Genomic DNA, 10191 nt, shown 5'->3' with positions numbered 1-10191 from the left:
AGAACAATCCTATAAACCATTTAAGCCAGTCAAAATATGAAATTCCAGAAAACATTCCAAGATTTGTATTAGGCCCTTCCTTTTTTTCCCACCTGGAATTGTGTTACCCAGGCAGCCTTGCAGCAGTTCTAATTCACTTTCTCTGGACGTCAAAACTGTTGCTAGGGCTCCTCTCTCACCCAAGCATGTCCCTGCAATTCACAGATGTTTCTGAGACCTCACAGACAGGATATCCATCTGAATTAAAAAAAATCCCAAACCACAAAATACATCTTCTTTGGGGTACCATTTTGAATTTTGTTCTTTTTTTCCCACTCTTTTTTTCCCATTTTTTCAAACAAGAAAACACTATTGCCAACAAAAGCATTTCCCTCACTTCCAAAACTGCCACACAACCTGGCAGTCCTCCCATTCTCATATTTCATATTAACATTCTTTTGAATCTGAAGTGATGGAAAAGCACCTTTACACAAGAGCTTTGACCCTCCTTGAAACTGAACCCCAGCAGCAGGACATTCATTCACTGCGTAAAACCAGCCTTTATGGGGTGTGCTGCTGAAACCCCGGCCTTCAAATGACCTTACAGATCACTATGACTTCAACAGCTCTGGAAGGGCTATCCAAAACCATGATATTCTAAAGGAAAAATTACATTTTGAAAAACAGTGTCTTCCATCTCCCCCTTTCCCCTCCTTCCCCTCTGCCTCTTCCACGACTACAAAAAAAAATGTTTTGTTGTTAGAAATAGAGAGGAAGCTGTGGAAAACCCCCACACTTTTTTTACCACTCTGTCTAGACATAGACCAAAATGAATATAATAGATAATAATTTTAGAGTTGACACAGATGTAGCAATTTGATGGCCTTAGAAGTGTGTGTGTTTGCGCTATGACTTAGGAAAAGCCTTGTAAATTTTGCGACTGCCTACAACCAATTCTTTGTTTAAGAATGATAAAACACAAATTCAATACATACCTGACCAAGTATAGGGCAATAAAAGTGGAAGGAAAGTAATTGATAGCCATTCAGGAGGCACTTCAGAAATTACAAGTTGTAATTGGCTCTGGGAAAGGCAGTTTGATGACCTACTACTTGACCTAATTGCATGGATCCTTAATAAAACACCAAAAGCTGGGGGCTGTTATTACAAAACTAGGCCAAGGACTAAACCTTCAAAGGCAAATAGCACAGTGCTGAGCACTGAAGAGCCTTTCTGCATGGATCTAGCCACTTTGTGAAGATTATAATCTCCAAATTAAGAGCCCAGGATGAAAAGTCCTGTTTTGGTGTTGGTTTTCAGTTTGTTTTTGATTTTGTTTTGCTTTTTGTTTGGTTTGGGTTTGGTGTTTTTGTAGGTTTTTTGGGTTTTTTTTCTGTTCATAGTGGCAGCAAAAGCAGAAGGTCATAGTGTCTTTGTTGGGCAGTGGACCTAGGATGCAGAAGATCTCAATTTTCCACACTGTTCAAAACAGAACTTCTCTTCTGATGCCACCAAATCCTCCCTTGCCACCAACATGTTTTTATAAACACTGGGAGACTGACTAAGAAGTTAGAGACATTCTCTTATCCTCTGATTATTAATAATGTAGAGTTCAGACGAAGAGATAAAATTTGAGAGTAAAATAAATACAAGACTTGTTAGACAAGAGAGAAATGCAGAAAACATTAACAGTGAGCTCCTTGCCCCTTTCATCTCCATCATGTCTGAACACACAGGAAATTTCACTTGTTCTGATGGGACAGACAAAAAAATTGGGAGGAGCTATTGATTCTCTTGAAGACAAAGAGGCACTGCAGAGAGAGTCTCAACACATTAGAGGAACGGGCAATCAACAATATGAAGTTCAACAAAGGAAAATATTGGATTCTGCACCTGGGATGGGGCAACCCTAGATGTATGGACAAACTGGGGAATGAGAGGCTGCAGAGCAGTGCTGTGGAAAGAGGTGGGGGTCCTGGTCACTGCAAGTTGGATATGAGTCAGCAGTGCTCTGGCAGCCAGGAGGACCAACCATGTCCTGGGGTGCATCAAGCACAGCATTGTCAGCCAGGCAAGGTGGAGATTGTCCCACTTTGCTCTGCAATGGGGCAGCCTCACCTCAAGTCCTGGGGGAGTTTTGGGCACCATAGCATAAGAAAGACATTAAGCTATTAGGGACTGTCTGTGAGGATGATGAAGGACCTGGAGGGGGAAGCCGTAAGAGGGCTGAAGTCACATGGCCTGTTCAGCCTGGAGAAGAGGAGACTGAGGGGAGATATCATCATAGTCTTCAACTTCCTTGTGAAGAGAAGAGGAGGGGCAGACAGTGATCTCTTTGTGGTGACCAGTGACAGGACTCAAGTAAATGGCCTGAAGTTGTGTCAGGGGAGGATATCAGGAGTTGTTTCAGTTGGATATCAGGAAAAGGTTCTACACACAGAGGGCCCTTGGGAACTGGAAGAGGTTCCAGAGGAAAGTGGTCACAGCACCAAGCCTGAAAGAGTTTAAGAAATGTTTGGACAGTGCTCTTGGATGCATGTGATTCTTGGAGAGTGTGCTGTGCAGAGCTGGATTCAATGATCCTTGTAGGTCTCTTCCAACCCAGCTTACTTTGTGATTCTGTGTGTTTTAGACGCTTCAAAAACTTCAAAAACTGCTAAGTATACTCTTAGTATTTTGAATTTGGAAGAAAATTGGGAAATTGAGTACTGTGCTCATCTCTGGGGTATCCAATATAGGGAAGACATATACCTGAAGGCCGGAGCACCTCTCTTAGGGAGACTGGATGAGATAGGTGGAGTTGTTCAGTATGGGGAAGAGAAGCCTACAAGGAAAACTTAGAGCCTTTTCCAATACCAATAGCATGGTAATTATGTGAAAAATACAAATTGCCCTGTGTCATGGTTTGACCCTCGCACAATGCCAGGGCCCCCATGAAGGGTATATTTCTAAAAATGGTTGCTGTGAGACGTGACCCGAGAACAGAACAAAGCAGGCTCCCATTTGGGGATGGAGGGAAAAACACAACACTTTATTCATACAAATCTAGAAAGCAACATATACAAAGCTAAGAATGAAAACCTTCCAAATACATTCCTCCTCCCCCTCCCTTTTCTCCACAGATTCACCACCCTTCAAATAATCAATTCTCAAATCTATCAGGGAAAGAGAGGAGTCCTCCCTTGGCTCATAGGCTTCCCCTGGAAGCACAATTAAAACCTCCTGTGCTTCTGTGTCACCCACAGCCCCACACAGAGAACATCAGCTCTCATGATTTCTCCCTCCTCATGTCCAGTGCTTTCACCACTGGACATGGGCCAGGACGGTTTTTAGGGCTCCCCGTTTAAAGATGTTCTACCCACTTCCGGAAACAGCAGTCTCTCAACTTTGGGACACCAGTCCCCCCCAAATTTCACTCCCTGGGGCCGAGGGGTGTCATGAACAGAGATCTTCCTCCCCACAGAGACAGACAGCCTCCCACACCCTCTTCAGCCGTCTCTGTTCACGCTGCTGCTTCACTCTTGACTCCCGGGTGTTGCCTCCCCCTAAATACAGTCTCTGGGTCACAGGGGAAAAAAACACGGGTCTGTCCATGGCTATACAAGAAAGAGTCCAGCCCAAGGCCACTCCATCATCTCTTCCCATCTAGGATTCTTCTCTCCTCTTCCAACTTCCTCACGCTTGCCCATTTCATCTCTCATCTCTCTCTCTCCTCATTCTGATTCAGGAGGATTCAGTATTTGTAAGGTTTCCATTAGTCTACAAAGGGGTTAAAATCTTCACTTCTGCCTGTCCAGGACTCCCACAGCTGCTGGGAACCTCTCTCGCTGCATCCCCCGCTTCTGGCCGGCTGAGTTGCTAGCACAATCTCTGTCCCTCTCTCCGGGAGGGGGGGCTGCTGCCCAGACATCTCAAGTCTCATCAACATGTTCTCCTCCACCCCTGAATCTTTTGGGGCCCTGGCCTCCTCCTCATCATGGCCTCCGCCTCCCCCACCCAGACGCAGCTGGGCAGGGGAGAGGTCAACTCCACTCACCAACGCGGGATTCCCAAAGAGGAAGTTCTCTAGGAATCTCCTGCTTTTAACCTCTGTGTGTTCTCAGAGGCGTATCCAGATCCTCAGTGGCCACACCACATGCCAGTTTTGAATTTGGCCACTGATTGGCCCAACCTAAACCTTTCCAGAAACACATTTCCGGGCCAAACCACGACACACTGCTTTTGTCAAAGTTTTACTTCTTGGCAGTGAAGAAAATGTTTAAGCTTCTTCTGGCATTATAAAAGCGCTCCAAGAAGCTCAGACAGTGGTAGGCTTCACAGCCATTGTATGCTTTGTGTTTCATTGTAGACACATTGCTTCAGCCTGTAAAATTCACTGATGCCCCAATAAGGGTTCACTGAATAAAAGGTCAGAGTGAAAATTATATTGGGTAACTGTAATCAATTGTTTCTGAGACTATACGTAGAAAACTTCTTCCTTCAAGGTGTAAAATAATGGCTAACAAAGTTCATCAGAAAAATTTTCACTCCTGCTGTCCCTGAACTTTGTTTTATCAGACTGGTGCACTGTGGAAAGTTTTTATTTCCTTTAGCCATTGCCACACGTGGGACATGACATGTTCATAGCCTGATTTTTAAGGCAAATGCTATACATTTCGTTTTGGAAAACCTTTGTCTTATAGCAGAGTATAACATCACATGTTCCAGTCAATGAAATCTAAAAGGGAATGGATTTGACCTCTTTATTTGATACCATATTTTGGAGATCTGTATCCCAGTCCAACATAAAAACCATTAAATGCATCTTTTTTGATGCAATGTGACCAACAATAACAATTCCCTGGCATCTTTTTTCTTTACACTTAATTCTGTGTGTCTGCACAGATAACTGTAACTCATTTGTATCTTACAGAATAAATTTTTAAAATTCTAGAGCAGCTTTGTATTCTGAACGTCATGAAAAATAAGGAATTTTCACAAGTAAGACCTGCTAAAATCAAGTCAGAAAATTGCCATAGGTACTGCGAAATCAAGATTCAAAATTTTTTTGAGATGTTAACTACTTAATCATCTACCTTCTCCAAATCTTTTTTTTTTTCTTTTTCCTGTCAGTGAGGTAATCTTTCATTTTGCCAATAACAGCAAATACCAAAAGACTGAATCCTTGATCAGTTTGAATTTGGTGACTTTGGCTAAACAATAATATAGATTAATTTAGCTAAAGAGAAAGGAACTGGCTAGGCAGTTCTAAAATGCCACATCTTTCATCCTGTTGGAAAGAAAATGTAGGACTTTACAAAAGACACCACCTATTTAAAGATGGCTGATGAAATCTCATTGATCACTGAAATGCCGTTGATATTTTGCCACTGTATTCACCATCAGTTCCACAGGTATAGTAATCCCAAATTGTTCTTGCATGAAGTCTGAGTTCTGGATTGTCTCAGACAAAGTTAGGCTGTGGTGATAGCTCATGGATGAGAGCTTCTTCGTGTCCACAGTGTAAAGGTTCACCACCATTTCTGAATTGTCAGCCTCTTGGTGTGCTCCTGTGCCTCCCACCATGATGGGAGGATGCTGTTGGCACTGCCCTAGCCTTCACTCACTCCAGGCAGTCTTATTCCAGTCAAAAAGCATTATTTCAGAAGAAATTGTTTGCTGGCTTCTTGAATTGTCTTGTTTTCAAAAAACAGAGAGAATTTTTTCACTTGAAAAGATGCTAGCACATGCGAGTACCTGTCTGACAGTTTTCTACTATGAAATGACTAGTGCAGAGAATGTAGGGAGAACAGAGGATGTTGTTGAACTTCAGACCTACTCTGACAAAAAAAAATTAGCAAATTCAAACCAGTGGTGTTACATGGTGCCAAATTTGAACTAAATGGGATTTTAATTAGGGTGATTTTAATTAGACACACACTAAACAGGAAAATGCTTGTTTTGTCAGGGCTAGTGTGGAGGAGAATAGATTGTGGATGAATAGGAATGGGGCTGCAGCCGTGCCTCATCCCTAATGGGGTACAGATGTATAAGACAGGTGAACAGCATTGAAGGAGAAGAAGCACGGAATGCTGATGTGTATTGACTAATCACAAAAGAGGAAAAGAGCACACAGGTGTTATGCATGTGAGAAAAAAGGTATTAAAAGTTCTGGAGAATAAGAAAAAGCTGATGCTTGCCACCATTTTTAGCATCAGTTATATGTCCACAGTCACTGGTATAGGGAACTTGGATTATGGGTCTCCAGTGCTTCTAAAACCTGCACTGAAGTAGCTCCTTTCTGCACAAATGTGGTATGCTTGCTCTGGAAAATAGCAAATTTTCTGAGGCATTGTCACAGATGATTAATCTTAGTTGTTCAAGGGGCACGTCCAGCTGTATATCCTATTTTTTTCCTTTCCTTAATGTTTATCCAAAGTATAAATGTCTGATATCAATGTGAACTTAAAAAGTTTGTATTCTTTCAGGCTCTTGATGCCAACTGTCTGCTTTGTAGAAAACAAAAAGTATATTTTAAAAGTGGAATGAAATAAGGGCTTTGCTAACACCATCTTGATTCTGTGTGTTTCCTATTCATGCAGAGACAAAAGAAAGTGGTTGCTTTAGTAAGTATTTTTTCTGGTCTTGCACTATGTTCATTCATTCTGTGCTCTACCAGATGTGCTATGTTTCATTTCCAACCAGGTTTCCATCTGTCCAGAAGGCTGGACTTTGCAGGATCTCAGTACTGTGGGATGGGCTGCTACTTATTCTTCTCATTTTGAGTAAAAGGTAGGAAAGTGTGAAAGTGGAAAATTAAGTAGAAATTTAAAAAATCCAAAAACCAAAAAAAAGAAAAACCAAAGCAAACCAACATTAAAAAAACCTCAAAAAACCAAACCAACCCCCCCCCCCCCCAAAAAAAAAAAGCCAAACAAAAAAACCCAACAATATCTTCCAAAGATTAAAAAAGTGAATGTAGAGGATTGTGTGCAATATTATAGGGAGACCTTGAAGAATATATGAAATTAGGAGTTTGGTCTGAATTCAGTGAAAGATAATGAAGGGTTTTGATATGATAATCCCACTTAAATGGTCATAGAGTGGGGGCTCTATGTGTGTGTGATCTGTGAGGGGAGGAGGGTGTTTCAATATGCTAGCCAGCCAGTCCTGTTCTCAGTAAAGTGTTAGATCGGCTGTTTTGCTAAAGACAAATTTTTCACGTTCCAAATATTCTGAGAGAAAATAAATTATATGAATAGCAAGATGTGTGGTGATTTGCACATTATCCAAGCCATTGAGTTATTCCTGACTATCCCTATTCTAGTTCTTGATTTGTAGGCCAGCTATGCTCTGCAGCTGGAGCAAATTATATCAACAGAAGTGCTGATGTGACCACAAGTTGACAAAAGGACATGATTTCTAGTAGCAGAAAAGCAACTAGATTTTATGAAATTGTATCTAATAATGCTGTTTAACTCATGGATCTTGCATCTGACGTCTACTTTTTATCCAGTCCTTTCAGCAGCCCTTTGTTAGCAGTCACTCAGAAGAGGAAATAAAATGTAGCCATTGAAATAAAAATTGCTCTACGATTTTTAATAGCTCAGCTGCAAGCTCTATTGTTTTCTTTAATGGATTGTATAACTGAAGTTTTTCCTCATGACTATACTCATTTGGCTTCCCTGTTTCCAAAGTAAACTACAGTATCTTGGAATTCCAAAGCAAAGGATTCAAAGGGAGTGATGAAATGATGAAAGGGTTTTTATATGCACAGATTGCAAACTGCTGGAAATAATGTGGCTAAGGAGTCAGAAAAGTGACTGAGAGTCAAGAATTTCTGTCGTATTTCCATTTCTGACACTGACTCTCTCTGTGCCTTTGGTTATTAAACTCAGCCTTTCCAGCCCTCAATTTCTCAGCCTGAAAAGGGGTTTAACAATACCCACCCAAACCAAAGACAAATAGTGTGAGTATTTGTACCTTGAGAGTGGTGTCATGTAAAAGAAAAGCTAACTATTCCTCCATTAAATTTCTACATCATATAGGAAAGGTTCTCTCATAAGCTAGCATTTGTCCAAATCTGCCAACAGTATCACACAATTAAAGAAACAGGATGTAGAAGTAAAATAACGGGTAAAGAAAGCATTGTCTTACTGTTCTCTAGCCACCTAACCATAAGTACAGGAGACTTAAATTTCTCTTGAAGTTTTATCACTGCCTCATTGTGTAACTTTTTTCACATCTGTTTATTTCCTAGGAGACTGCCTTTGGGAACTTGTACGGAGCCTGGCACCATGGGTTTCAGCTCTAAACAAAGCAGCAATCTCACAGAAGTATAAAGAATAATGTGTGAGGGTTAGAATGGGATAAAACCCATCATTTTCTGCAGTTGCATTTGCAGTAATTTCTCTATAAAAATTTGGAGAGTTCTTGTAAGATGAAAGAATCATGTGAAACATCTAAGAATGAAATCACAGTGTTACTAGTAAAAAATGCAATTAATTTTGAGAGAGAATTGAGAGTGGCAAAAATTCATCCAAGATTTGTGAAGTCATTTTCTGCCAACTAACCCAAAGCAGCTTAAAAATTAATTGACAGGTAATATGAACATTCAGTAGTGATGAAATAATAAAACCAGAGAGAATCAATCATCAGTTCCAGCATCATCTGAATTGTCTTCCCACATCTTAAACTTGAAAGAATCTTGTGTTATCTCTATGGCCTTTTGAGACTGAATTTTTTGGAGTGTGAATTGCATATATCCTTTAAAGAATTTGGGAAAAGTTTTCTTTTTGTCACTGTCTCAGATGTGCTTGTGCCTTGTAGGCATATTCAGCAAAATGAAAAAAAAAGGTGTTATTAAATCATCAGGGGCTAAGAATTATTTCAGCTGTGGAAGATGCACAATGTACATTGCCACTGAAACAAATCATACAGTACAACCTGTTAAGGATGTAATTGAGATACATGTAATCATTAACCTTGGAACAGACTGGGAATCAGTTAATGAATCAAATCAATACCCTCTCAACTGATCCATAATAATTTGAAAGACATTAAAAATTTAACAGTTGCTGTATGTGAGATTATCATGGGCTGTAATTAACCAGCCTCTGGGAGACTATGTTACCTAGTTACCACAGGGTCAGTGTAATTTCTGCAGATATTTTGGAAAAATTATTACAGTGGCAGGTGCCAGACAATAAAATGGGTCACAAAGAGACTTTAGGTACTGGCTGTAGCTAGGTCATCTTTCCATCTCTCCATGTAGCACTTCTCCTCCTTACATTTTGCACTGTTATAGCTGCTGACTGATGAAGACGTTTCAATAGCCTCTCTGCTAAATGTATGGGTTAGGAAAAATACGGAAATGTTATCTTTATTTTAAATATTGCTATCGGTGTAGAGCTCACTGGTTTGTACTTTTTTCAAAATGTAAAAGGAGACTCCAATAGATGCCTAAAGCTGTGCAGTTTTCACAAAGAGTGAATTTCTTTGAAATATCCATTGGCCAAAGGAATAAATACAAATGAGAAATAAGATTCAAAAATACATGGGGAATATATGTGCCTAGGTGGCAAAAGTTAATGAGCCTTTTTTGTAACACTAAATAGGGTAAAAGGAGGAAAAAATGCTGTTGTTTGCCTCCACAGTGTGTATCAGTGATACCAGTGCACAGTAGGATAGTTAGCTAGCTACCACATGCAAAGCAGAAAGCAGATGGTATGGTTAGTATGGATCACAGGAACATGAGTATCTGTGAGTGTGCATGTCTTTGTATGTTCGTGTGTAAATCAGCAAGGAGTTTGACATTGACATACTCCATCAAGTCTAGTTTATAAAGAACAAGTAGTGCAACATTCTGTGCATCTGGCAACTTAACTAGCTCTGTCAATCTGTGGATACTGCTGACATTGTACTATTAGCATCACTTCCATCTGTTTTGTTTATATAGGGCTTGATTTACTTTCACCACGTGAATTGGTAGTGAGTAGAAATGTCTAAAAGTCTCTGGTTCCAATTAAACTTGTAGTGTATTGTGTTTCACAGTATTATGAAAAAAGGGGACCATGGTTGCAAAGATTGTTACCTGTTTCTTCAATGGAAATATCAATGTACATTGTAGAACACAGAGGCATGTTTGTAGATCATAAGAAGTCATTTCTCTGTAACATATTTAGTCCTTGTTCATTTTCCTATCTTCTGAGATAAGGAAATTATTTTTGAGAC

General features: G+C 40.2%; 1 long non-coding RNA gene across 1 annotated transcript; it reads left to right on the top strand.

Annotated features, from left to right (window-relative positions):
* Positions 1 to 6160: 6160 nt before the first annotated feature.
* LOC120495803 lies at positions 6161 to 8350 on the top strand. The gene is made up of 3 exons (XR_005626151.1): positions 6161 to 6272; positions 6664 to 6750; positions 8219 to 8350. It is a non-coding gene; the product is annotated as an uncharacterized LOC120495803 (long non-coding RNA).
* Positions 8351 to 10191: the final 1841 nt, after the last annotated feature.

The sequence above is a fragment of the Passer montanus genome, unplaced genomic scaffold (genome assembly GCF_014805655.1).
Source record: "Passer montanus isolate IOZ18808 unplaced genomic scaffold, ASM1480565v1 scaffold91, whole genome shotgun sequence".
Taxonomy (NCBI): domain Eukaryota; kingdom Metazoa; phylum Chordata; class Aves; order Passeriformes; family Passeridae; genus Passer; species Passer montanus.
Note: the sequence above shows the minus strand (reverse complement) of the source record. Positions and strands in the feature narration are given on the sequence as shown.